Source organism: Pan paniscus, chromosome 17 (assembly GCF_029289425.2).
Source record: "Pan paniscus chromosome 17, NHGRI_mPanPan1-v2.0_pri, whole genome shotgun sequence".
Classification (NCBI taxonomy): domain Eukaryota; kingdom Metazoa; phylum Chordata; class Mammalia; order Primates; family Hominidae; genus Pan; species Pan paniscus.
In genome coordinates, this window is record NC_073266.2 from 34,831,869 (window position 1) to 34,858,223 (window position 26,355).

The 26,355-nt window shown below is 46.0% G+C and overlaps 1 protein-coding gene and 1 long non-coding RNA gene across 31 annotated transcripts in view; one reads left to right on the plus strand and one right to left on the minus strand.

The window, feature by feature from the left end:
- Positions 1–26,160, minus strand: part of LOC129394635 (uncharacterized) — a 37,578-nt gene extending 11,418 nt beyond the window's left edge. Inside the window, exons 1-2 of one of the 2 annotated variants that reach the window (XR_008621972.2) lie at positions 14,858–26,160; positions 5,483–12,159 (exon numbers count right to left, since the gene is read on the minus strand). This is a non-coding gene — a long non-coding RNA (uncharacterized LOC129394635). Of the gene's footprint in view, positions 1–5,482 lie in introns of both variants that reach the window. The other variant, XR_010110149.1, reaches the window with a different exon arrangement.
- DLGAP1 (DLG associated protein 1) overlaps positions 1–26,355 on the plus strand; it is a 961,850-nt gene that overhangs the window by 848,860 nt on the left and 86,635 nt on the right. The gene's annotated exons all lie outside the window — the stretch shown is intronic.

Sequence of the window (26,355 nt, forward strand, 5' to 3'; positions counted from 1 at the left end):
CAGGGTAAGTGGAACACTCTATCCCCTTTCCCTACATTCACCTCTTCACTCGCCGCATCACACTATGAGACAGGTGCTGTTATCCTAACTCAACAGATGAGGAAACTCAGGAAAAGATGATTTAATAGCGTAAAGTTAAGTAGCTTGTAACTGGCAGGTCAGGATTTGCACCAGGCAGACACAGCCTTTTCTAGCGTGTGGAAGAAATATCTATTCCACACCCATCGCTAGGTTCATGGCTAAGACTCCTATCACAGAAGACAGATTAATAACAGAAAAATAAGCAAATTTATTTAACATAAGTTTTACATGATACAGCAGCCTTCCAAAGGAAGACTCAGGCCCGGGTGAGGTGGATCACACCTCAAATCCCAGTACTTTGGGAGGCCAAGGTGGGAGGATCACTTGAGCCCAGGAATTTGAGACTAGCCTGGGCAACATAGTGAGACCATATCTCTATAAAAAAAATGTTTAAAAATTGGCTGGTTGTGGTGGTGCACACCTGCAGTCCCAGCTACTTGGGAGGCTGAGGCAGGAGAGGCTGAGGACACTGCAAGGGAGAGTATTACAGATCAGGCTGGGTGCAGCAGCTCACGCCTGTAATCCCAGCACTTTGGGAGGCCGAGGCTCACTTGAGTTCAGGAGTTTGAGACCAACATGGCCAACATGGTGAAACCCTGTCTCTACTAAAAGTATAAAAATTAGCCAGGCGTGGTGGCACATGCCTGTAATCCCAGCTACTTGGGAGGCTGAGGCAGGAGGATCATTGAACCTGGGAGGTGGAGGTTACAGTGAGCTGAGATCGTGCACTACACTCCAGCCTGGGTGACAGAGCAAGACTCTGTCTCAAAAAAATGAAAAGTTTCAGACTTTGGAGTATTTCAGATTTCAACTAGAATAAATTTATTACCTAACGGTAACAAACAACTGGGGGCCAGTAGGGCAAGAGCTGTCTGTTCCTTCTTCGCCTCTGGGTATAGAGCGAGACCTCTCTGGAATGAGCATCTTATGACCTACTTTCAGACAAAGATAGGTCAGAGCATTCCCTTGTGGCCAGCTCTCACAGTGAGTGACCTTCTTGCTCCTTCAGTTTTCTCAATTGCCAAGTCACCATATTTTAGGGCATTATGTTCTGAGCCCCAACACATAGACAGCATCTACAAAGTCACTGCATAAGTGCCAAGCCAATCAAATCAATAAGCAAACAAATACAACTTAAAAAATAAAATCAAAGTGACTAAGATGGCAAAATAATTTATTTTCTCAAACAATACCAGGTCCAAGGGTAGGGCAATGAATTTACCAAAACCAGCAAGTTCATTACAGCTGGCCTTTCTTCCACCTGTCATCCCCAGTGTGAGCTCATCTTTTTTTTTTTTTTGAGATGGAGTTTCACTCTCATTGCCCAGACTGGAGTGCAGTGGCGCCCTCTCCGCTCACTGTAACCTCCACCTCTCGGATTCAGGCAATTCTCCTGCTTCAGCCTCCCCAGTAGTTAGAATTACAGGCATGTGCCACCACACCCGGCTAATTTTGTATTTTTACTAGAGACAGGGCTTCTCCATGTTGGTCAGGCTGGTCTTGAACTCCCGACCTCACATGATCTGCCCGCATCCTCCCAAAATGCTGGGATTACAGGCGTAAGCCACCACGCCCAGCTGAGCTGGTCTTCTTAGGCCAGTACTTTCTGTGGTCCCCCAATGGCAGCCACAGTTCCAGCATCCCTTGCAGATGACAAAGTCCAGAGGAAGACAAAGGATGTCCCTGACTTGGGTGGCTTTAAATAGTGAGGTAAACTTTCCCAGAACATTCCCATCCAACCTCCCTTCTCATCTCTTTGTCTGGTAGTCTGGTGAAGATTCAGCCTCCACGTCTAGGGAGGGGCTTAGCCACCCCTAAAACTCACAGCTGTGTGGAAAAGATCAACAGCACTGGGGTCTCATTAGCAAGCAGGATAGAGAGAATGGTTATGAGGAGGCAAACAACCATGTTTGCCACTGGCGTAAAGGCATGCAAAAGGATGGTATGTTCTGGAAATGATAAGTAGCCAGATAAGAAATTGTCAGGAGAAGGTAATAAAATATGCTGCAGCCCAGTTGTAAAGGAGTTACCGGCCAATATTTGGCTGCATTGCATGGGTCCACGTTCCTTAAGCTTTCAAAGACAGTGAGATATCAAATAATGTTAGGAGATTTTTAGTATTCCTTTTTTATGTGGTAATCATATAAAATTTCCTTCAAAAAACAAATGCTCAAGGCCGGATGCAGTGGCTTATGCCTGTAATCCCAGTACTTTGGGAGGCTGAGGAGGGTGGATCGCTTGAGCCCAGGAGTTCAAGACCAGCCTGGGCAACAAAACAAAACCCCATTTCTACAAAAAATATAAAATATTATCTGGGTGTGCTGGCACCGGCCTGTAGTCCAGCTACTCTGGAGGCTGAGGCGGGAAAATCACCTTGTTGCAGTGAGCCTGGGTAACAGAACAAGATCCTGTCTCAAAGGAATTAAAAGAAAAATAAAAAAGGTTCAAAACAAAAATTACACGGCAACATACATGGTAATACAAAAATTTCATAATCTAGGCCAGGCGCGATGGCTCATGCCTGTAATCCCAGCACTTTGGGAGGCCGAGGCAGGTGGATCAATCACCTGAAGTCAGGAGTTCGAGATCAGCCTGGCCAGCTTGGCAAAACCCCTTCTCTACTAAAATTAGCCAGGTGTGGTGGCAGGTGCCTGTAATCCCAGCTACTGGGGAGGCTGAGGCAGGAGAACTGCTTGAACCCGGGAGGTGGAGGTTGCAGTGAGCCGAGGTCGCGCCACTGCACTCCAGCCTGGGCAACAAGACAGAAACTCCGTCTCAAAAAAAAAAAATTGTAATCTAGTCATGTCATAGCAGTGAAGAAATAATAGTGTGTATAATTCTTATTTGTACTTTTTTATAATTACAAAATAATGCAGGTGCTTTTTCAAAAAATAGGAAAATTCAGAGAAGCCCAAAGAATAAAGTAAAAATCACCCATAATCCCATCACGTGGCTGTAACGACTTGATGTCAAAGCTGGGAGCTCAGATACATAGTAATTTAGTATAGTTACAATAGTGATTTTCTTTTTCCTTTGTAAGAATCCACTTCAAATTCAGTTTCTTCTTACTATACTTTTCTGTCAAACAAAGCAAAACTACTGGTCAGTGTAGAAGGGGGAAAAGCAACAAATGCATATGATGGCTTATGAAGTACAACATATTACATTAGGGAAAGAAAGAAGTATTACTGCTGTTGTATTTCTGTTTGACTTGCTACTCATACAACTGGTATCTAAGCCCAAACTCTATAACATAAGGAAGTAATGAAAAAGTCTGTCTTTGAGAGCAGCGAATTCTTTAGTGTGGTTCTGGCAGGGGAAGGAAGCGGGGAAGGGTTATAAGAAGCGGGGCCAAATTTCATCCTGGCGAGTTGCAGCTTTCTTCCTGAGCGTGGTTACTGGTCAAGGCACCAAGGCTCAGGAATGAGACAGACATTAGCTTGTTTTGGTTGGCACCTCTAGGATAGTTTTGTCTGCACACTGTGCCTCTGAGGAATGGCCTCTACAAAGGGTCAGGATGCCAAAATTCTTTAATCTTTCACTTTCATTTTAAAAATGAAATCTGAATATCTCTCCATCTAATAGCAAACCACAGCGAGACCTTTTTTTTTCTTAATGTCCCGACCTGCCTAGGCAGGAATCCATTATGGTTGTTGTTGATTTTAGTGTTTTGTTTGAAGTCTCCTATTTCTTCATGAATTCTCTTTCACACAAACTTGTTAGTGGCACTCAGTGTCCTCGGTAAACTTTTTGGTTTTTGTTTACTGCTAGCTTTTAAAAATCTATAGACAGGCAAAAAATCTCCTGCCGCTAAAAAGCTGCGCGACCTTGGAAAAGTCACTTAACCTCTCTGGAGAAAGCTCAAGTTAGAGGGTCAGAGTAGTGGACTGGAGAGGATTTTACAGATCAGAGTTCTGCCCTTCCTGTTTACAGATCTGACATTCAGAGAGGCCAGAAGTCAAAACAGCTTTCTCGAAGTTTTATTATTTTGATTTTTAAGGAAAGGAGTCCAATGAATTTGCAAATTAACGAAGCAGTGTTTGAAAAGAAAATATGCAAGAGATATTTAAGTGTTAAAGGAAACTAGTGCTTTGAGAACTAGAGATAAGATACTTTAAAATAACTATCCAAATTGGTTTGTAGGCAGCAAACGTTAACTGTGTAAAATGTGGAGCATTTGATGCACCAAGAAATATTTACTGACTGCCCACTTGGAACTTAAAAGTTCAGTTGGGAACCAAGAAGATAATTATAACGTAATAAGTGCTCTGCCTGATTAAAAACTGCTGTGTTCTCATGAGAACTAGGAAAGGCATTCAGAAGGACATTCCTGACGTCTTCTTGGAAGAGGTCAAACGTAAGCTCGTATCTGAAGGAAAAACCAGAGGAAAGAATATCCCTAACGAGGAATCGATTGCACATGCAAACCCAGGGAACTTCACGGGTTGAATAACTAAAGGAAAAGTGGTCAGGAGGAGGCAGAATTCTGAGACCTGAAAAGGGTGAACAGGAACTCTTATCCTGAGGGGAGATTTGCAAACTGCAGACTGACAGGACCTGCTGGAGGGTTTCCACTCTTCCTCTAAGTGTACGCAATAGTTTGGAAACAGAAAAGACAGACCCAGTGAGACTAAGTAGAAAAGTATTTCTCCAAATATTTTGACCTACAAAATGCATTTTCCCTGTTGCCCAGTATGTACACAGATCCGGGGACACGCACACACAAACTGAAAGAAGTTTCACAACAAGACTTACTTTTTCTACACAGGATGTACGCTGACATTTTCTACCTAACCTTTTGCATTTTCTAAATGGTGAAACTGCATGACTCATCTGATTTCACTACCCACTAAGTGACAACTCAGAGTTGGAGAAACCTTGAGTTAAGGAAGTTGCTGTGATACTCCAGAAGGTAACATTAAAACTGTAGGATCTAGAGAAGCAGAAAGATGCACAGAAGGATGTGGAATGACTCCACAGGGATTTAAGAGACCGGAGAGAAGGACCCAAAGGAGTGCTTACAGATAATGCCGAGTTTTGGCTTGAACTCGGGGCAGATAAAGGGATCATGTACTGAGATGGGGAACCTTAAGTGAAAAATAAGGAGGCTTTGTAAAGGTATCACCACTTGAGAAATGCCCGATTCTTTTGTGTGTATGTGTGTGTGTGTGCGTGTTTGTAAACATAAATATGCTCCTTAATTTGAAGTACATCCCAAGAAAAACACATAACTCCAGAAAATGTCCAAGTTTTATTCAAAGAAGGGAAATGGCAGAAATGGAAAGAAGGGAATCAGTGGGGAGGAAGGAGTGGGCTCTAGCACTTAGGCACAAGATTCCACTTGGAAAGGACAGGCAAGCTTCAAATCCCCGAGAGAACAGACAGCCCATATCAGACTCACCTGATGCTTCACTGCAGCTGCCATGGGGCTTTTGTAAGCTGGGAATGGGTTAAGCATAGCCCCAGCTGTTCATTCAGCCACGATGTTGGCAGGAGTTAGCTTCTTTACACATAAAGTTGGCATCAAATTTGGAATTCACAATCACTAGTTCACGAACGTCACAGGCATTTCTTAGGCGCTTCTTATATAAATGGAAATACCATTAACTTTCTTCTTCATGCACGCTCTCTGACAGCATCGGGTCAAAGGAACTTTTTTCCTGCCTCTTTTCATAGCTTCCACCGTCCCCATCCTTCTTCTAAATCTTTAATTTTGCAAAGCCATAGGGAGTGGTGGTAGCCTGTGGCGAGTTGAAGATTTTGAACAATAGGTGTTTCTGAGCTGGGTTTATTGAAAGGGTCTTGTCTGTGTCCTGGGGGAGATTGTAAATGAGATGTCAACAGGAGCTCTTTTGTGTGGATGGCATTCATCCTGAAAGACAGGAATTCCCTTACTGTGCTAGTATTTAAAGTACATTTGTTGCTGCTTTTGCTAAAACTTTTTATCCAACTGCCGGAGCTAACAGCAATGAATGAGTCACTTGGTGTGATTGTAACTTCCTTCCCTCCTTAGCAAAGCAATGACTCAGTCATTTACATTTAGAAAGGAAGGCTCCTAAGAAGATTTCTTGGATTTTCATCAGCTTGAGCCTCTTTTCTTGACCATCATGTGGGCCTGATCTGTCAGCAATCCTGTTAACCCAGGGTGAGGGGAGTCTAGCCGGGCTGTTTTTCTCACTCCCTGGAAAACTTTTTGCTGTTTTGCTCGTTTCTTTTTTAAATCCAAGGAGAAAGACAAACACAATTTCCTGCCTTAAGCCCTTTTCCTTTCTCTCTCCCTCCCCTTTTTTTTGTAAAGGACAGGCAATTTCAGTTTACTATAATTACCCTGGGCTGAGGTTTGACTCACTCCACCTTTAGATGATAAGGCAACCGTTTTATTACTTCGCAGCCAGGTGCCTGAGGGTGACAAGACTTGCCTTTATCTGGTGACCTGACAAGGTTATCAGCAACTGCAAATGGGCTGAACCTCGGAGCAGGGACCATCAAAACGCTTCCCTCTCCTTGATCCATTTCCCAACCCTTTATTGGTAATTCATTTCAATCCGAAGACTAGCTCTAGTTTCTGCAAGTTTTTCCGCATTCCTACACCTTAGCTCTGTCCTCTTGTGTTCTCTTTGGAACACAGGCAGCGGCAACAGCAATCTTAATTATGAGCAGTCAGCTGCCCCCATGAGCCCAGAGCACAACCATGACGTCTCAACCACAGTCCAGCACACAACATGCAGGATATATTTGCGTCCTCTGGCTTAGTCGATTTGCAGTATTTATAGTTGCTTTTTCAGAGTCGATACTTAATAACGTCTTTGACCTATGATGCTAGAAATCCCTCCAAAATAAAATCGTATTGCTTGTATCTTCTATGGTTCCTTTTGAAAACTGGAATATAATCCGCACCAGGAGGCAGTGCTGTGCTGGAGATAATAAACATATCTAGTGCTCGATCTATTTATATCTGCAGTTCATGAATTTATTTGTCTACCAACACAAGTTTCTTTCTTTTTTTTTTTTTTTTTGGACAGAGTCTCGCCCTGTCGCCCAGGCTGGAGTGCAGTGCAGTGGCATGATCTCAGCTCACTGCAAGCTCCACCTCCCGGGTTCACACCATTCTGCCTCAGCTCCTGAGTAGCTGCGACTACAGGCGCCCGCCACCACGCCTGGCTAATTTTTTGTATTTTTAGTAGAGATGGGATTTCACTGTCTTAGCCAGGATGGTCTCGATCTCCTGACCTCGTGATCTGCCCGCCTCGGCCTCCCAAAGTGCTGGGATTACAGGCGTCAGCCACTGCACCCGGCCAAAACAAGATTATTCTTTAATTCAAACTATGTTACGTGCACTGTCTCGGTTATCTGGTGGGTGGGAAATGTGGTATAAAAGCATGCATTTTGGGAAATGGTTTCCAAAAAGTGTGTACTAGGCAGAGCTTGAATGAATGAAGAGTGAGAGCACTTGCAGACACACTTTTAGGCCAGTGTCCTGGGCAGCATCAAAGCTGCGCGGCACCCGGCTTGTACACAGCACGGAGCTGCCACCCTGTAGTGCAAAATTATAGTGGGCCAAGGTAAATAATGTGTTTTATTTATTTATTCATTCATTTGAGAAGGAGTCTCGCACTATAGCCCAGGCTGGAGTGCAGTGGCCTGATCTCCACTCACTGCAATCTCCGCTTCCCGGGTTCAAGCGATTCGCCTGCCTCAGCCTCCTGAGTAGCTGGGATTACAGGTACTCGCCACCATGCCCAGCTATTTTTTTTTTTTTTTGAGACGGAGTCTCGCTCTGTCACCCAGGCTGGAGTGCAGTGGCGTGATCTGGGCTTGCTGCAACCTCCGCTTCCTTGGTTCAAGCGATTCTCCTGCCTCAGCCTCCCAAGTAGCTGGGATTACTGGGGCAGGCCACCACGACCGGCTAATTTATTTGTATTTTTGGCAGAGACAGGGTTTCCCCATGTTGGTCAGGCTGGTCTCAAATTCCCGACCTCAAACGATTGGCCCACCTCGGCCTCCCAAAGTGCTGGGATTATAGACGTGAACCACCACGCCCAGCCGTAGGTTTTATTTTTCTATCTGTGAAGTCGAACTGTAGCCTGAGGGTAGCAGATGGGAAAGGAGGGGTTGGGAAGAGAATGGAAAAGATGAGTTAAAACACACACACACACACACACACACACACACACACCCTTGCATATGTGAAGTGTTTATCTGTAAGACCACATCAGATTACTCCATTCTGGGCCGGGCGCAGTGGCTCACACCTGTAAACCCAGCACTTTGGGAGGCTGAGGCGGGTGGATTGCTTGAGGTCAGGAGTTCGAGACCAGCCTGATCAACATGGTGAAACCCCATCTCTACTAAAAATACAAAAGATAGCCGGCATGGTGGCAGGTGCCTGTAATCCCAGATACTTGGGTGGCTGAGGTGGGAGAATTGCTTTAGCCCGGGAAGTGGAGGTTGCAGTGAGCTGAGATCACATCACTGCACTCTAGCCTGAGCCACAGGGTGAGACTCTGTCTCAAAAAATATACATATCTATATATCTATCTATATATCTACATATCTATCTATATATCTATATATATATATGTATATCTCCATTCTGTAATGTATATAGACATCATTCCACACTGTGGAAAGAAACAGTACAAATCCCCTACCAGGGCCCTTACTACAATTATAATAAAAACGAATAAAAAGAATGTTTCTGGTCAGGCACGGTGGCTCATGCCTGTAATCCCAGCACTTTGGGAGGCCGAGGCAGGTGGATCACCTGAGGTCCGGGGTTCAAGACCAGCCTGGCCAACATGGTGAAACCCTGTCTCTACTAATACAAAAATAAGCTGGGAGTGGTGGCGCACACCTGTAATCCTAGCTACTCGGGAGGCTGAGGCAGGAGAATTGCTTGAACCGGGGAGGTGGAGGTTGCAGTGAGCCGAGATCGTGCATGCCATTGCACTCCAGCCTGGGCGACAAGAGAGAAACTCCATCTCATAAAAAAACAAAAACAAAAAAAAAGAGTGTTTCTGAGTACAGTGTGTGAATCACATGCATGGTGATGAACTAATGAACACCCAGAACTCCAACAGGAGACAATGTCAGAAGGATTAACAAATCTGACCTTGACCCTGGGCAACATAGTGAGACCCTGTCTTTACAAACAGTTTTTTAAAAATTAGCTGGATGTGGTGGTGTGCGCTTGTGGTTCCAGCTATTCCGGAGGCTGAAGTGGGAGGATCGCTTGAGCCCAGGAGTTAGAGGATGTAGTGAGCCATGATCACACCACTGCACTCCAAACCGGGCAACAGAGCGAGACCCTGTCTCTTTAAAAAAAAAAAAAAAAATTGGCTGGGAGTGGTGGCTCACGCCTGTAATCCCAACATTTTGGGAGGCCAAGGTGGGCGGATCACAAGGTCAAGAGATCGAGACCATCCTGGCCCACATGGTGAAACTACATCTCTACTAAAAATACCAAAATTAGCCGGGCGTGGTGGCGCCTCCTGTAGTCCCAGCTACTCGGGAGGCTGAGGCAGGGGAATCGCTTGAACCCGGGAGGTGGAGGTTGCAGTGAGCCGAGATCGCGCCACTACACTCTAGCCTGACAACAGAGTGAGACTGTCTCAAAAAACAAAACAAACAACAAAAAACTCTCTGTCCTTGGAGCTGTCTTTCCCTTAAAGACGTGAAACCTCGCACGCCTCTCACCACTCCATTGCCACCCTCCACAGGTGGGCTTAGTTAGCACAGAGCTCCAGAACCTGAGATGCCTCTGAAGGTGGGAGTAGGATGGCATCCTTCTGCCACAATTCTAAAAGCCACCAGCCAAACTTGACCTTGGAAACTATTTACAGTGCGGTGATGCCACCTCTCCCTGCAGACAAATTCAAGTACTCCATTAAGGGGCGTTCCCCAGACCTTGCTGGGCATGCCCAGATAAGCCTCCTTTTCATCTGCAAAATTGAGATCCTGACTTCCTATGCAGGATTGTTTTTAATTTAATGAGACTATAGGTAAAGCACCTGGCTTTATTAAACACTCAACCAACGAGGAGGAGGATGGGGGTTTGTAGAGTAAATTGGTATAGATTTTAGTACTGACTTCACAGGTTCCTAGGTTCCTAGATTGTTTTTATTTAATTTTGGCAAATGACAAGTACCTAACAGAAAAGTAGTATTTTAAACACAGTCTTTGCTGGGCGCAGTGGCTCACACCTGTAATCCCAGCACTTTGGGAGGCTGAAGTGGGCAGATCACTTGAGATCAGGAGTTCAAGACCAGCCTGGCCAACATGGTGAAACCCCCATCTCTACCAAAAAGACAAACATTAGCCGGGTGTGGTGGCGCCCGCCTGTAGTCTCAGGTACTCAGGCTGAGGCAGAAGGTTGCAGTGAGCCAAGATCATGCCACTGCACAGCAGCCTGGGTGACAGAGCAAGACTCTGTTTCAAATAAATAAATACAGTCTTTAAGGGACACTTAAGGAGTAATGGAGGGGACCGGGCGCGGTGCCTCACGCCCTCAATCCCAGCACTTTGGGAGGCCAAGGCAGGCAGATCGCTTGACGTCAGGAGTTCAAGACCAGCCTGGCTAACAAGTTAAAACCTCATCTCTACTAAAAATACAAAAATTAGCTGGGCGGGGTGGCACGCACCTGTAATCCCAGCTACTAGGGAGGCTGAGTCAGGAGAATAGCTTGAACCCAGGAGGCAGAGGATGCAGTGAGCCAAGATTGTGACACTGCACTCCAGCCTGGGTGACAGAGCCAGACTCCGGCTCAAAAAAAAAAAAAAGTAATGGAGGGGGAAAGAGCCCTGGGGTCACTTGGACAAGTTCTTCTCTGGATCTATGTCCTTCTCTATCAGTGACAAAGTTGGATAATGACTGAGACAGAATTCTTTTTTTTTTTTTTGAGATGGAGACTCACTCCACCGCCTGGGCTGGAGTGCAGTGTGGCGCAATCTCAGCTCACTGCAACCTCCGCCTGCCAGGCCCAAACGACTCTCCTGCCTCAGCCTCCCGAGCAGCTGGGACTACAGGCATGCGCCACTACGCCCAGCTAATTTTTGTATTTTTAGTAGAGACAGGTTCACTATGTTGGTTGGCCAGGATGGTCTTGATCTCTTGACCTTGTGATCCACCCACCTCAGTCTCCCAAAGTGCTGGGATTATAGGCGTGAGCCACTGCACCCGGCCCAAGGCATAATTTGTTTAAGCACTAACCCTGTTATCTGAGCATCAGTAAGGAGCTGGTATCCTTTCTGGGCCAAGTGGACTGATGTAAACAGTATTACACGGGTTACCCAGATACGTTTTTCTGTTTTTCCTTTGAAAACGGGGGTTTCGGGAGGGCAGAGAAAAGGAGGAGGGTGAAAAATTAAGTGCCTAACTACACAGACCAGGGGGGCCTGCAGCCTCCCACACGCCTGCTTTCCAGATCCAGGTAATTATTCCTCATCGTGCTGACACCAACAGGAAGGAACGGTGGATGCATTTTCTTTCTTCTTCACTTCACCATGCATCCTGTTTTCCCAGGTTTGGAGGTTTGAGCCGGCCTTGTGCAAAAGCTCCTGTACCAGGTCAAGCCCTGGCTCCAGGCCCTCTGTTCCTAGGGCAGTGGCAGCAATGGGCTGCTTTGGGGGAGGGTCAGCCTTTTCTCCAAAGTCCAGCGAGCCTGCCGGTGAACCAAGGTTACTGATGAATCCACGCTGAAGTCTTGGTGAGGACTCAGCCTGACCGGACTCTCATTAGATGGGACGGACCCTGGTTCATACACAGGCCACTCACTCTGCACAGCCACCCCACTTACTGAAGCAAGAAGAATTGGCAATAAGTGCACGATACCCTGGTCCCATCTAAAAACAACCAGCTACTCCACAGTCTCAGAGTCAGGGATGCTCAAGTGCTATTTATTCTGTTTACCAGACATATAGCAGCCGGGCAGGGAGTCTTCATAGCCTGTTGCGTCATGTGATTCCATTCCAGATTTTTCCTTTTATTCCTGTCTCCAAGGCCCCATTGTGCAGGTGCTACTAATTTTCATGAAATGATACTAGGAGGTAAAGAAAGTTCGCTGGTTCTCAGATATCCATCTGTGTGCAAACAGACAGAGTACAGAAAAATAAGTAGAATAACAAAGTTCCTAGTTTTGTGTGGGCTGAGAGTGAAAAAAAAAAGAGTAACGAGGAGTGAAAAGAATGAAGAAGAAAAACAGCTGCACAGGAAAAGGGCAGTGTCACAGGTGCCTCCCACGGTCCTTTGCCGAGAGCCTGTGGGGGAGGCCAAGTGGGGAGAATGGGGGACATCAGGTGGACGACCCAGGGGACCAGCTGGTGTCAGAGAATGGTAGATTAGGATTTGGCCTGCTAGATCATGTTGGCGGCATTGGCCAACATCAAACACGAGGGGGCTCTGGTGACAGGACATGACACTGCACAATCAGAGATCACAGCGAATGGCTTTGCTGAGGTGTCCACTTTACTCCTGCCCCGATCACCTCCCCTTCCTGATTGTTAGTCCTTTTGTTTCTCCAGGAAGTCTCTTCTCATCCCTGTTCATGCCTTCGTGTAACAAGCATTTATCTCACTAGTACCGTGAGCCACGCGTGTGCTGTGGTTACATCCGTGGATCAGACAGACAGCAGTGCCTGATCCTGTAATTCTTCCATCCTTTAATTCCTTTCTCTCAGTCTGGCCAGAAAAAAAAAAAAAGTTCTCCTAACAGAGAATATAGCAACAGGTTGCTGAAAAGTGACATCTGACAAGAAAGGAAAGCTGGTTGATGAAAGATTTAAAAGAAAAATGTCAGGCCGGGCTTGGTGGCTCAAGCCTGTAATCCCAGCACTTTGGGAGGCCGAGGCAGACAGATCATCTAAGGTCAGGAGTTCAAGATCAGCCTGGCCCACATGGTGAAACCCCGTCTCTATTAAAAATATAAAAATAAGCTGAGCATGGTGGCGGGCGGCTGTAATCCCAGCTACACAAGAGGCTGAGGCAGGAGAATCATTTGAACCTGGGAGGCGGAGGTTGCAGTGAGCTGAGATCGCACCACTGCACCCCAGCCTGGGTGACAGAGTAAGACACGGTCTTAAAAAAAAAAAAGAAAAGAAAAATGTTCTTCCCTGCTCCTGGCACTCTCCCTGCCCTAGCCTCCTGCGCATGCTATCTCTCAACAAGACCCAGTCTGCCCCAACCAGAGGTGTTGCTAGACCAGCTGCCCAAACAGGAAACCTTATATAATTCTGTAACCCTGACCTTGGGCCTGAATCTTCCCCTTCTGTAAACAGTCCATTCAACCCAGGAAGACCTGCAGACCTGGTTGGGACACATTTTGAAAAACACACACATTGTTAAAAATGTTGAAAAAAGTCCCTAGGTCTAAGAGGAAGTGTTCTGTCTGACTCAACAGTAGAAATCACTTCATATAAAGTAATGGAACAAATGGAAATTTAATCCTAACAGATGTAACTGCCAGGGCAGTCACTTGTGTACACGGATGACTTGATTGCACCTGTTGGAAAGGCTGGGAAAATGAGCCGTGAAATCCTGATCACATTCCCTACTGGAAGCAGCACTCCTGCCTTGCAAATTAGTAAGCCTGATGTTCTCAACATCCTGACTTCAACATGTGTGCCCTAGTTCTGTGCAGGCCATGACTCACTTTAGCTACTGGTCAAATGATTCTTACTCAGAGCCCTAGGTTTCTAATCTTTAGTGTTAAGCGGTCCAGGCACATACTAGCCAAATGTCCGTCTACTTACTTTTTTTTTTTTTTCTCATGCCTGTTTCCCAGTCTGTGTCCTTTCAAGATACTCCCTTGAAATGACTGATTTCAGGCAACAACTGGATTTACATATGGTAGCCTTCAACTTCCTGTTTAACTTACTGCCAAACTTCAATAAAAGTCCAGATTAGAAGTTTTAGACCTCAGCCTCTGGCCCTGGGCCTTCTGAAATGACCTTCCTCCAAACACCATTTAATTTCCGCTAATTTAGTTAATGAATGGAACTTCCTGAAGACAGCAGTTACTTTGATCTGAACCCCTTTCCTAGTTTCCAGTTAACATAGCCAGAGGGAGACAGAACGGGTGCCCTCTTCTCAATGGGTGCCCTCTCCTCCTGCGTGGCTGGAGCAGCTCCCAGCTGTAGTTATTCCTCTAAAGCAGAGAGAGCTGCAGAAAGCAGTTCCCAAAAGGAAGAAGGCAAGTTACAAATACTGCCGTTGGCATTTTCGTGGGTGTTTCCCGCCACATAGAGATAAAAGCTTTGAGGTGGGGCTTTGAGGCACACTCTCTGGGTAGCTGGGCCTGCAGTCTGGAAATCCTAAGTAATCCTTGCAAATAGGCTAACTGGAAGCCAGCAATACAAATGAGCAGTGCTTCTGGCCTGAGAGAAAGGTGTCTGCATTCAAAGTACAACTTCAGATAAAAATGGAAAATGCCAGTCCCACCCTGCAGGAATCCTGTTTCTGGGCTGTTTACCCTCACTGCCATCCACCCTACCCTTGGCTGTGACTAGGATGTGAAGAAAGAGATTGGGTGGAAAAGGCTACCGCAGTTCTTGCTCCGTTTAACTCACCACCTTAAAAAACATGGCCTTGGCTGCTGCTTTAAAACAACAACAACGAAAATCCCCAGCCCCAACCCAGAGGTTTAACCCTGCAGCTAAGGTGAAGTTTTTGTTAAGGTGATAAGGTAAAAAAGGACGCCATTCTGAGCCTTGACTTCCACTCTTCATACTTTTCGGAAGACAAGTCCAGCAAAGACCTCCACCCCTTCCAAAGAGCGACTTACCTCGTAGCTGATCCACAGATTGCAATGTACAGATGTGATGTTCCAGGCTTGGCCACAAGGGGACACTCGAGAGTAGGACTGCCCGCGTCAATGTTTTGTTTTTTACAGACTTTTGGTTGGGAGGGAGGGAGGGAGGGGGGTGTGGGAGTGGTGGGGGAGATGCTGGCTTTAAAAAAAAGTCCATTTGTTCCCTGAGATTGTGCCACTTGCCCTTTTATAAGTCAAAGGTTGCCACGTTACCTGTTGCCAGGTTCCTGAGAGTGCTTGGGGAAAATGTGGGCGAGAGACGCACAGCACAGTCCTCCGGCTTGGTAGATTTCAAGCTCTTTTGACTGGGCTGGCGCTGACATTTGCAGGGGCAGCTGCTGTGGATTGCCTGCGCATTGTTTGGTTGTAGTTCTAACAGAGGAGTGGCTGCGTCTGACATCATTTCCAGGCATCAAGTGCCTGGGGCTTTTTTTTTTTTTTTCTTTAATGACTAACTTTCTGATCCCTCCCTGCCTGGATTTTTGTACAGTACATGCACTGTGCAAAACAGCCTCCACTCAGGAAGCCCAAGTTTTGTAGCAACTTGTTAAAACAACTTGGGTGCCTTTTTAAAAAAAATAAAGTTGTGACTCTGAAACAAACCTTTCCATTCTTCCTCCTTGCTGAGAACAATGTTGCGTTTGATTAGCAGCGCAGCCAGTGCTTTCTGAAAGATCTGCTCTCCCCAGAAGAGGCGGCTGCTATCAGTTGAATAGATCTCTAAGCCAGACATGCCGAGGCTTGGGGCATTTGTCTGGCGTTAGGAAGTGTCTGGAATACTAGCAACTACCAACTGGCGTGTCTTATGACTACAGGAATTATTACACTACCCTCCATTTCATTCACATCCCCTCTCCTCCCCTTACACACACACAAGCATATTTTTTTCTACTTTAAAAAAAGTTGAGCGAGTCATCTTGTGGTTTCCGTGGAGGATGTAACTGGGAGAGAAGACTGTGGGATACCTTGTGCCTCCCAGAGGGGGGCCGGGAATCATGGTGTATGACCCACCCCAACAGCCTCTGATCTCTGCCTTCTCACCACTGACCGCCACGCTTTGGGTGGCCTTAAACGTGAAGCTGTAAATATTTTGAAATAAGGTAGTGATTTTTCCATGTGCATTTTGTTTTGTGGCATTTCTCTCCTTCTGCAATATTTTAAAAGTTGCAACTGTGCACCCCTTGTTGACCACTCCAAATTCATTCATTCACTGAAACTTAAGAGTTCCTGCAGAGTGAGGATGGCTGTGCACGAAGGAGTCCCTCGTGGAAACCACGGTGCTTTAGTGGACAAGGTGTTTACTAGAGAGTGTTTACTGGCGGGGGCGGGGGAGATAAACAAAGGTGGTTTGAGTTAATGGTCAGATGGGATTTGGAGCCCTGAGTACTCTAACTCTGTCACTGAATCTCTAGATGAGTTAGGGATGTCCGTTGCCTAACGTCTGAGCCTTAATATTTTCATCAGTCAAATGGGGATAGTGGGATCTTTCACATATGTGAGATCATGTCTATTTTTTTCTTTTTCTTTTCTTTTCTTTCTTTTTTTTTCTTTTTCTTTTTCTTTTTTTTGTTTTGTTTTTGTTTGTTTTTTTTTTTTTGAGGCAGGGTCTTGCTCTGTCACCTAGGCTGGAGTGCAGTGGCACAGTCATGGCTTATTGCAGCCTCCACCTCCCAAGCTCAAGTGATCCTCCCACCTGAGCCTACCGAGTAGCTGGGACTTCAGGCGTGCGCCACCATGACCAGCTAGTTGTTGTTGTTTGGGTTTTTTTGAGACGAAGTCTCACTCTGTTGCCCAGGCTGTTCTCCAACACCTGGGCTAAAGCGATCCTTATGCTTCAGCCTCCCAAAGTGCTGGGATTACAGGTGTGAGCCACCATACCCAGCCCCCATGTCTATTAAGTTCTTAGCACAGTGTCCAGTACACAGAGTAAGGATTTGCTCTCTGGTGATTAGGAAGATCTAATGGCATGTCACGGGTCTGGACTGAATCTCATCTCATCATCTTTGTTGTTGCCAGGGTTTGCGCATTTTTCCCGGTGGAGGACTCCAGCCAGACCGCTGATTTGTCTGGCATTTGTTGGAAAGTCCGGCCAGCATAACACATCACCTCACGGAGCAGGAGCCCTATGATGCACTGTTAAGTGCACAACTATGGGGTCTGCTTGGCTGGAAGCAGCAGCAGCAAACTTGTCTATTAGTTATTTTGTCCTCATCAGTGCCAGATGCTTTCCCAAGATGCCAGAACATTCATCATTGCTACCAGATAGCCTCGTTGGAGCTCTTTCTCTGGCCTCCTTTTTTGGCTTCTTTCTTCAGCTCTTTAGCATCATTCTCTGTGGGACCCTCCCTAGTTTGCAAATTCTTGTCTAAATTTCACTCATTATCATAACCATCCAATGTGAAAGAAATCTTGTCATCTAGTTGAGCCCCCTATCAGATGTTGGTACAATTGCTATAACCTCCCAGCCAAAAGATGTGCTGCTCTGTGCTTGAACAGGTCCAGGGGCTGAGAACTCCCTCTGTTATGAGGTCCTCATATTCCTTCTATGGACGGACAATCAATGCCTGGAGAATTATTCTTTATGCCTCTCTGAGCCCTTGCCTTTGTTGTTCCTTTGGGGACTTATACAAAACAGGCCCATGCTATCCTCTAAGCAAGAGCCCTCCAAATAATTGAAAACCCCCTTCTTCTTTTCCAAATGAAACACCCTGTCTTTTTATTTTCAGTTTTTGTTTTTTATTTTTGACGTAGTCTTGCTCTGTCGCCAGGCTGGAGTGGCATGATCTTGGCTCACTGCAACCTCAATCTTTTGGGCTTAAGCAATCCTCCCGCCCCAGCCTTCCAAGTAGCTGGGACTACAGGTGCCACCTACTTGGAAGGCTGGGGCAGGATTCTACCACTCCTAGATAATTTTGTGGAGATGGGTTTCACCATGTTGCTCTAGCTGGTCTCAAACTCCTGAGCTCAAAGAGATCCTCCTGCCTGGACCTCTCAAAGTGCTGGGATTACAGGAATGAGCCACCACAACAGGCCTAGGTCCATACTTCTAATCCTACATGCCTTTCCTGAAATAGACACCTTACCTGACATTACAACCATAAGTGCAATCGTTCCCATTCTGTATTTCTACAATAGAAATACACTTATGTCCCCAGTTTAGGTCCTTCCATGTTTCTTTTTTTTCTTTTGGCCTCTTCACATGTTTTCTAAAATAGCCTGTGGCTTCAAGTTACCTCTTGACTATATTCTTAATCTCACTTGTACTACCTCTGCCCTGTTCCCTGGATTTGCAAATGTTCTTTTCAGTGCTTCTCAGACTATCTCTGGTAAGGGACCAGTTTGTTTGTTTGCCCTCAATCTGCTGCAGATCAGTGCTTTGGTAAAATGCAACAAAAAAGAATTACTAGAAAGAGGACATTTTTTTAAGACATACAAAAAACAAACCCATAATTTTTGTTTTGTTTTGTTTTGTTTTTAGATTCAACAGGTAAAACACTCCATAAAATTGCTATAAAAGTTTCTAAACGCTTACATTCAATTTTCTTTGTTTTTTTTTTAGATGGGGTTTCGTTCTTGTTGCCCAGGCTGGAGTGCAATGGCACCGTCTCGGCTCACTACAACCTCTGCGGCTCACTGCAACCTCTACCTCCCGGGTTCAAGCAATTCTCCTGCTTCAGCCTCCTGAGTAGCTGGGATTACAGGCATGTGCCACCACCCCCGGCTAATTTTTGTATTTTTAGTAGAGACGGGGTTTCACCATGTTGGCCAGGATGGTCTCAAACTCCTGACCTCAGGTGATCCTCTGGCCTCGACCTCCCAGAGTGCTGGGATTACAGGCGTGGGCCACTGTACCTGACCCTACACTCAATTTTCATAGCATATGTCACCCTGCACTGTGACACAGTTTGCAAACGGGCACCACTCTGCAGACCAGGCTTTGAATAACCCTGCTCTGTACACAGAGGGGTGTTGGAAATGCTTAACAACCGGCTCTCTGATTGAAGAAAATCCACAGGGGGGAACCTGGATTTCAGGCATTTGCTGATTTCCATGGTGTAAATACACCAAGGTCAACAATTTCAAGCTAACAGTGAAAAGTGACTGAATACAGAGGTAGAAAGAAATGTGCACAATCGAGCTTGGCAAGCTGAGAAGAGCCGGTTCCAGCATGCTTCTGTCAACCCCATTAGATTTTAAAAATCTTTTTAATAAAGCCCTTTTGGCCAGGCACAGTGACTCACACATGTAATCCCAACAATTCGGGAGGCTAAGGGAGCTGGATCACCTGAGGTCAGGAGTTCGAGACCAGCCTGACCAACATGGCGAAACCCCATCTCTATTAAATAGAAAAAATTAGCCTGGCGTGGTGGCACATGCCTGTAATCCCAGCTACTCAGGAGGCTGAAGCAGGAGAATTGCTTGAACCTGGGAGGTGGATGTTGCAGTGAGCCGAGACGGTGCCATTGCGCTCTAGCCTGGGCAACAAGAGCGAAACTCTGTCTCAAATAAATAAATAAAGGCCTTCTTTTTGAGGGCTTGTTGAACAACTGCTGATCAGCTGGACCAAATGGGGAGAACTTTGCCCTCAGCAGATTTTAGACAGTGGACCAAGGCAGCCCTTCTCTCTGGTAGTCTTCATCTCAGTAAGATGACACCATCTGATAGAACTCACAGCAAATCCAAGGTTGCTTTCCCCATGAGCTCTGTGTAGGCGCTGCCACTTCTCAAGGATGATCAAATCACAGCTTGCTTGATAATAGTTGCACTTAATAACAACGCCTTGGGGTAACAACATGTTTACATCAAAAAGATGTTACTTGACTCTGGGACATCTGCATATATATCTATATATAATTTAATTTATATATAAGGTTAATTACTTTGTCTTATTGTGTTTTTATTTGTGGTTCCTTATGGACTTGCTCTTTCATGTTTTAAAGAATTTCTAAAATGCAGTAATCAGGAACTGCTAAATAGTTGCTCTACATAGCTTATGGTGTATGATCCATTCGCTTAGCTGGTAAGGGTTTATGAATAAAAAGGCACAAAAAGGGAGTTTGATCTCACATCTGTTTTGCGGCCACCTGACACTTGTGTGCTGTTAAACATGAAGGATAACCAGAGTGGAAAGAGAGTCTGGATAATCTGCCAGAACACCTTCACCACTACAGAATAAAATAATCTCTGGCTCAGGCCTTCCTGAAGCTTGCAACACTTTCTTTTTTTTCTTTTTTTCAGACGGAGTTTCATTCTGTCGCCCAGGCTGGAGTGCAGAGGTACGATCTTGGCTCACTGCAACCTCTGCCTCTTGGGTTCAAGCAGTTCTCCCGCCTCAGCCTCCCAAATAGCTGGGATTACAGGCGCCTGCCACCACGCTGGGTTAATTTTTTTTTTTATATTTTTAGTAGAGACGGGGTTTCACCATGTTGACCAGGCTGGTTTCGAACTCCTGACCTCAAATGATCCCCTGCCTTGGCCTCCTAAAGTGCCAGGATTACAGGCATGAGCCACCACGCCTGGCCGCATTATCTTTCCATACAAATGTAGGCAATATTCAATCATGAGCTAGAAGCTGAAATGATAGGAATGTGTTGTTTTCTCTATAATGTCTTTCTTTCTTTTTTTCTTTTTTTCTTTTTTTTTGAGATGGAGTCTCGCTCTGTCGCTCAGGCTGGAGTGCAGTGGCGCGATCTTGGCTCACTGCAACCTCCGCCTCCCGGGCTCAAGCAATTCTCCTGCCTCAGCCTCCTGAGTAGCTGGGAATAGAGGCACACACCACCGCGCCTGGCTAATTTTTGTATTTTTAGTAGAGATGGGGTTTCAACATGTTGGCCAGGATGGTCTTGATCTCCTGACCTTGTGATCCACCTGCCTCAGCATCCCAAAGTGCTGGGATTACAGGAGCGAGCCACCGCACTCTGCTGTATAATGTCTATCTTAAAAAATATAACGTCTTTCTTAAAAATATAACTTTTTTTTTTTTGAGACGGAGTTTCATTCTTATTGCCCGGGCTGGAGTGCAATGGCGCAATCTCGGCTCACCGCAAACTCCGCCTCCCAGATTCAAATGATTCTCCTGCCTCAGCCTCCCGAGTAGCTGGGGTTAGATTCATGTGCTGCCACGCCTGGCTAATTTTGTATTTTTAGTAGAGATGGGGTTCCTCCATGTTGTTCAGGCTGGTCTCGAACTCCCAACCTCAGGTGATCTGGCCGCCTCAGCCTCCCAAAGTTCTGGGATTACAGGCGTGAGCCACAGCGCCCAGCCCAAAAAATATATAACTTCTTAAATGTAAATACCAACCTCTGGTCTCTCTGTGCACTACAGTATCCACTGAATGAAAATGTCACTGAAATCTGCAGCTCTAGTTCTGCAACTCTCTCATAAATGGATAAGAGTCCTTTCAGGAGATGAGGAAAAAAAATAATTTCATTTGAAATGAACGAAAAACTTATCAGGGCAAAGGAAAGCAGTAATGGTGATAAAAAATACAGCATCATTTCTTTTTTCAAGTTCCACTTACATTTTAAAAATCATTGTTTTTGAGAACGTCATTCTGTGTCTGGAATTTATTCCTTCTTATGGGTTCCTGGTCTTGCTGACTTCAAGAATGAAGCTGCGGACCCTCATGGTGAGTGTTACAGCTCTTAAAGTTGGTGTGTGCGGAGTTGTTTGTTCCCCCCCGGTGGGTTAGTGGTCTCGCTGACTTCAGGAATGAAGCCACAGACCCTCACAATGAGTGTTACAGCTCATAAAGGTAGTGTGGACCCAAAGAGTGAGCAGCAGCAAGATTTATTGTGAAGAGCGAAAGAACAAAGCTTCCACAGCATGGAAGGGGACCCAAGCGGGATTGCTGCTGCTGGCTGGGGTGGCCAACTTTTATTCCCTTATTTGTCCCCGCCCACGTCCTGCTGATTGATCCATTTTGCAGAGTGTTGATTGGTCCGTTTTTACAGAGTGCTGATGGGTGCGTTTAAAAGAGGTGCTGATTGGTGAGTTTTTACAGAGTGCTAATTGGTGCATTTACAATCCTTTAGCTAGAAAAGTTCTCCAAGTCCCCACTCGACCCAGGAAGTCCAGCTGGCTTCACCTCTCAATTCTTGCAGGGAGTGGTGGCTCACGCCTGTAATCCCAGCACTTTGGGAGGCTGAGGCAGGTGAATCACCTGAGGTCAGGGGTTTGAGACTAGCCTGGCCAACATGGTGAAACTCTGTCTCTACTAAACCCACAAAAATTAGCCAGGCATGGTGGTGCAGGCCTGTAATCCCACCTACTCCGGAGGCTGAGGCAGGAGAATTGCTTGAACCCGGGAGGCAGAGGTTGCAGCGAGCCGAGATTGCACCATTGCACCTGGGCGACAAGAGCGAAACTCCGTCTCAAAAAAAAAAAGAGAACGTCACTCTTAAACAAATCAGATGTTTCACTTACTGTATAGAAACTGCTCGTTTTCTCTTTTTCTCTTTCTCATTTTCTCTTTCTGTTTTGACCAGGCAAGACAAACATATTGGCTGGTGTTTCACCCTCCTTCAGTCTCACTCTTATCTGTCACACACCTGCTGGTGCTCAGACCTTCTCAGTGGGTTCTAAATCTTTCCTGGCACTGAATTCTGAGAGTAGAACTGAAACCAACCAACCAACAAACAAAATACCCTTAGGAGAGAAGTGTGGGTTTAGGGCTTAGCAAATCTAGGAAAGGGTGATGTTGGGGAAAATGGAAGGATTTCGTTGTATCAGTTTTGGAGTGCAGAAGAATTGGAAAATGAAGAAGGGGACTATGGGGAAGTGTGAGTTGTGATTTGAATCCCTTTCCTCTCCTTCAAATGGCAATCTTAAGCCGGGCATGGTGGCATGCGCCCGTTGTCCTACCTATTCAGGAGGCAGAGGGGGGAAGATCTCTTAAATCTGTGAGTTCAAGGCCAGCGTACACAGCACAATGAGATCCTGTCTGTAGTTGAAAAAAAAAAAAAGCAATCATGAAGATCTGAATTCCTTTTACCTTCCTAGTCCATGACTGGACAGTGCCGCTCACTGCAGTGAAGCCTCATAATAACGAGTAAAGTCCCTCAGCATAACAGTATGGGAGATGGTTCCTGTCCTTAAGTCTCATAATAATGAGTAATGCCCCTCCGTATAACAGCGTGGGAGATGATTCCTTTACTTAAGCCTCATAATAATGAGTAATGTCCCTCCGTATAACAACATGGGAGATGGTTCCTGTCCTCCATTCAGCTCCCTTATTCGAAGTTGGGGGGGATCTCAAAATCTTATCTTCTTTGGGTGTTGGGGGCTGGACCACCCTGTTGGAGAAGCCATGTCTCCAGTATTCTCCCTGTCCAATCTAACCATGGTAGATGTCAAGCATTACTGGAACTCTGCCAATGTCCCTGTTGAGCAAGGTATCCAGAGTTATCCCTATCGATAGCGAAGATGAGCTGACAACAGCCACCAGGTGGCGTCCAATTGCAGTTGGCCTGGGGAGTGTAGGAGCCGCACTGGAGGCTCAGTCCCCAAGGTCAGTCATGCATTGGAAACGATGTGACCTAGCCCCTCCCACCCCCACTTATCACGTCATGGCAGGATTTTTACTGTATGTCACAGCAAATCAAATGATTCCATATTTGGCTGAATTATCTAGCTTTTTTTTGGAGGGGGAGTGTTTGGTTTTGTTTTCTAATTGTGTAGAGATGGGATCTCGTTATCTTGCCCAGGCTGGTCTGCAACTCCTGGACTCAAGCAGTCCTCCCACCTTAGCCTCCCAAAACGCTGGGATAACAGGTGTGAACCACTGTGCCTGGCCTCACTGTCCAGTTTGGATTATCCACACTGAAAGAAGAAACCAAGGAGAGCTAACAAGAAGCAATACATAATCCAAAAGATCAGACATTTGATGCTGGAATATGTTATTTAGCTTCTTGAAATATCAGTGGGCGGAATGTCCTGAGAATCCATTTTGAACAAAATAATGAGTTCACGTTGTAAAGACATGTCTTAGGAGAAGTGGTACAATGCTGTAGTTTCATTCAATTTTAATAGGGAGAGGTTCTATCCTAATTATGGCTCCCACCCACTCTGGGTCTTCAGCTGAATCACTGAGATGAGCGTTACTCCCAGCAGGACTACCATCACTCATGCCTCTCCGGGAACCAGAGCTCCACCATGGTTTGGATGCAAGAAACTAAATTGAGTGAGGCAAGATATTTACAATGTATATGCACTGGCATTGTTTAGCCAGAGGCTTAGCTGTGGGCTAGTGGGAAGAACCTGAGGCTGGCTGGTTCCGCTCCTGACTCTGCACCTTGCAGGCACTGTATTTTCCCTGAGTCGTATTTCCTGTCAGGTGCATTAGCTAAAAAATGAGGAAGTCGACATTTATCGTTGAGCTGCATTCAAATGATAAAGATGGGCCAGGCATGGCATAGTGGCTTATGCCTCTAATCCCAGCACTTTGAGAGGCCAAGATGGGAGGATCGCTTGAAGCCAGGGGTTCAAGACCAGCCTGGGCAACACAACAAGACCCCCATCTCTACAAAAAATAAAAAATTAGCTGGATGTGGTGGTGCACACCTGTTAGTCCCAGCTCCTCAAGAGATTGAAGTGGGAGGATTGCTTGAGCCTAGGAGATCGAGGCTGCAGTGAGCCATGATCGTGCCACTGCCCTCCAACCTGATGACAGAGTGAGACCCTATCTCTAAAAAAAAAGAGAGATGAAGGTGTGTGTTTCATGAGTCAACATAGATGGGAAGTTCTCCTGAGCTGGGCCTCTGCCAGTCATCCACCCAGGGAATGAGGGGCGACTGCCTCTATGTCATGCACCTTGTCTTTCCCCATCCCAGAGACCATATGATATTGTAATGAGACATTTGCTTGATTTATTCCTCCAATACTCAGGCAATCCCTGGGAAATAGCCAAACATTATTGTCTCCATCTATTTTATGGTTAAGGAAATTACTCCAAATCACAGGCCACTGAAACAGCAGGACAGCATAATAGAGTCCTTTTGTTTATTGTTCATCATAGGGTGTTTCCTCTGAGTGGCCAGAGGAAACATCTTCAATGTTGAAGCAAGTATTTCATTCAGTGAGATGGCCTGAGTTGGCAGCTGGAACCGTAGGTAACAAGTTGGGACTGCGTGGCCAGGTCTAGCTGATGTGATGGAGCCACAGTGACACCACCTGTGAGAGTGGGTGGGCTGGGGTGGGGTGGGGAGGAAATGATGGAAGCATAATTATTTGAATGAATTTATAATAGCTGCTTAAGGAATTGTGCTTCACTGACCGGAGTCCCACTTGGAAACTTAATTCATTTTTGATCCTTATTTTCTTAAATCATGCTTTACAAATGAGAAACTGAAACCCAACGTGTAAAGCTTCTTCAAAACCCTCAGCATTGTAATCAAATGGCTAGAGGGAGGGGCTGAGGCTGCTGTTGGGAGCCTCCAAATAGACCTTGACCCCCTTGTACAGGTCCAAAATCGTACTCAGCAGCCTAGATTCAGGCCTCCACCATTTTTTTTAGACCGAATCTCGCTCTCTGGCCTAGGCTGGAGTGCAGTGGCACGATCTCAGCTCACTGCAACCTCCTCCTCCCAGGTTCAAGCAATTCTGCTGCCTCAGCCTCCCGAGTGGCTGGGATTACAGGCATGCGCCACCACACCCGGCTAATTTTTGTACTTTTAGTAGAGACGAGGTTTCACCATGTTGACCAGGCTCGTCTCAAACTCCTGACCTCAGGTGATCCACCCGCCTGGGCCTCCCAAAGTGCTGGGATTACAGGCGAGAGCCACCACACCCAGTCAGATTCAGGCCCTTGACTTGACCAAGTTGCCCTAAAGGAAGACACTTTAGGGAGTGACTCATACAGACCAAACCCACGAAGACTGATTTATAAGCTAGCATGTGGATTAATTTCTACAATAGGAGACTTTTGTACAGGGTAAATACTCTCAGTGAGTAGTTCTGCTCAGAAACAAGCAAAAATTCAACAAAAGAAGTTTATATAGTGAGAGCTTATCCAGAAAAAGACAGAGAGAGAGATAGGCAAGGTGGAAGTGAAGAAGGAAGACAGACAGGAGGAGGAAGGGGAAAGACAAGAAAGAGGGAGACGGAGAGAGAGAGAAGGAAAAGGAAGGATGACAAGACAGGAAGACAGAGAAAAGAAAAAGACTGAAGGAGGGAAGGAAGGAAAGAAGGGAAGGAGGTGGGAAAACACAGAGGGACAGAGAGAGAAAGAGAGGGAGGGAGGAGGGAAGGAAAGAAGGGAAGGAGGTGGGAAAACACAGAGGGACAGAGAGAGAAAGGGAGGGAGGGAGGAGGGAAGGGAAGGAGGTGGGGAAACACAGAGGGACAGAGAGAGAAAGGGAGGGAGGGAGGAGGGAAGGAAAGAAGGGAAGGAGGTAGGGAAACACAGAGGGACAGAGAGAGAAAGGGAGGGAGGAGGAAGGGAAGGAAAGAAGGGAAGGAGGTGGGAAAACAC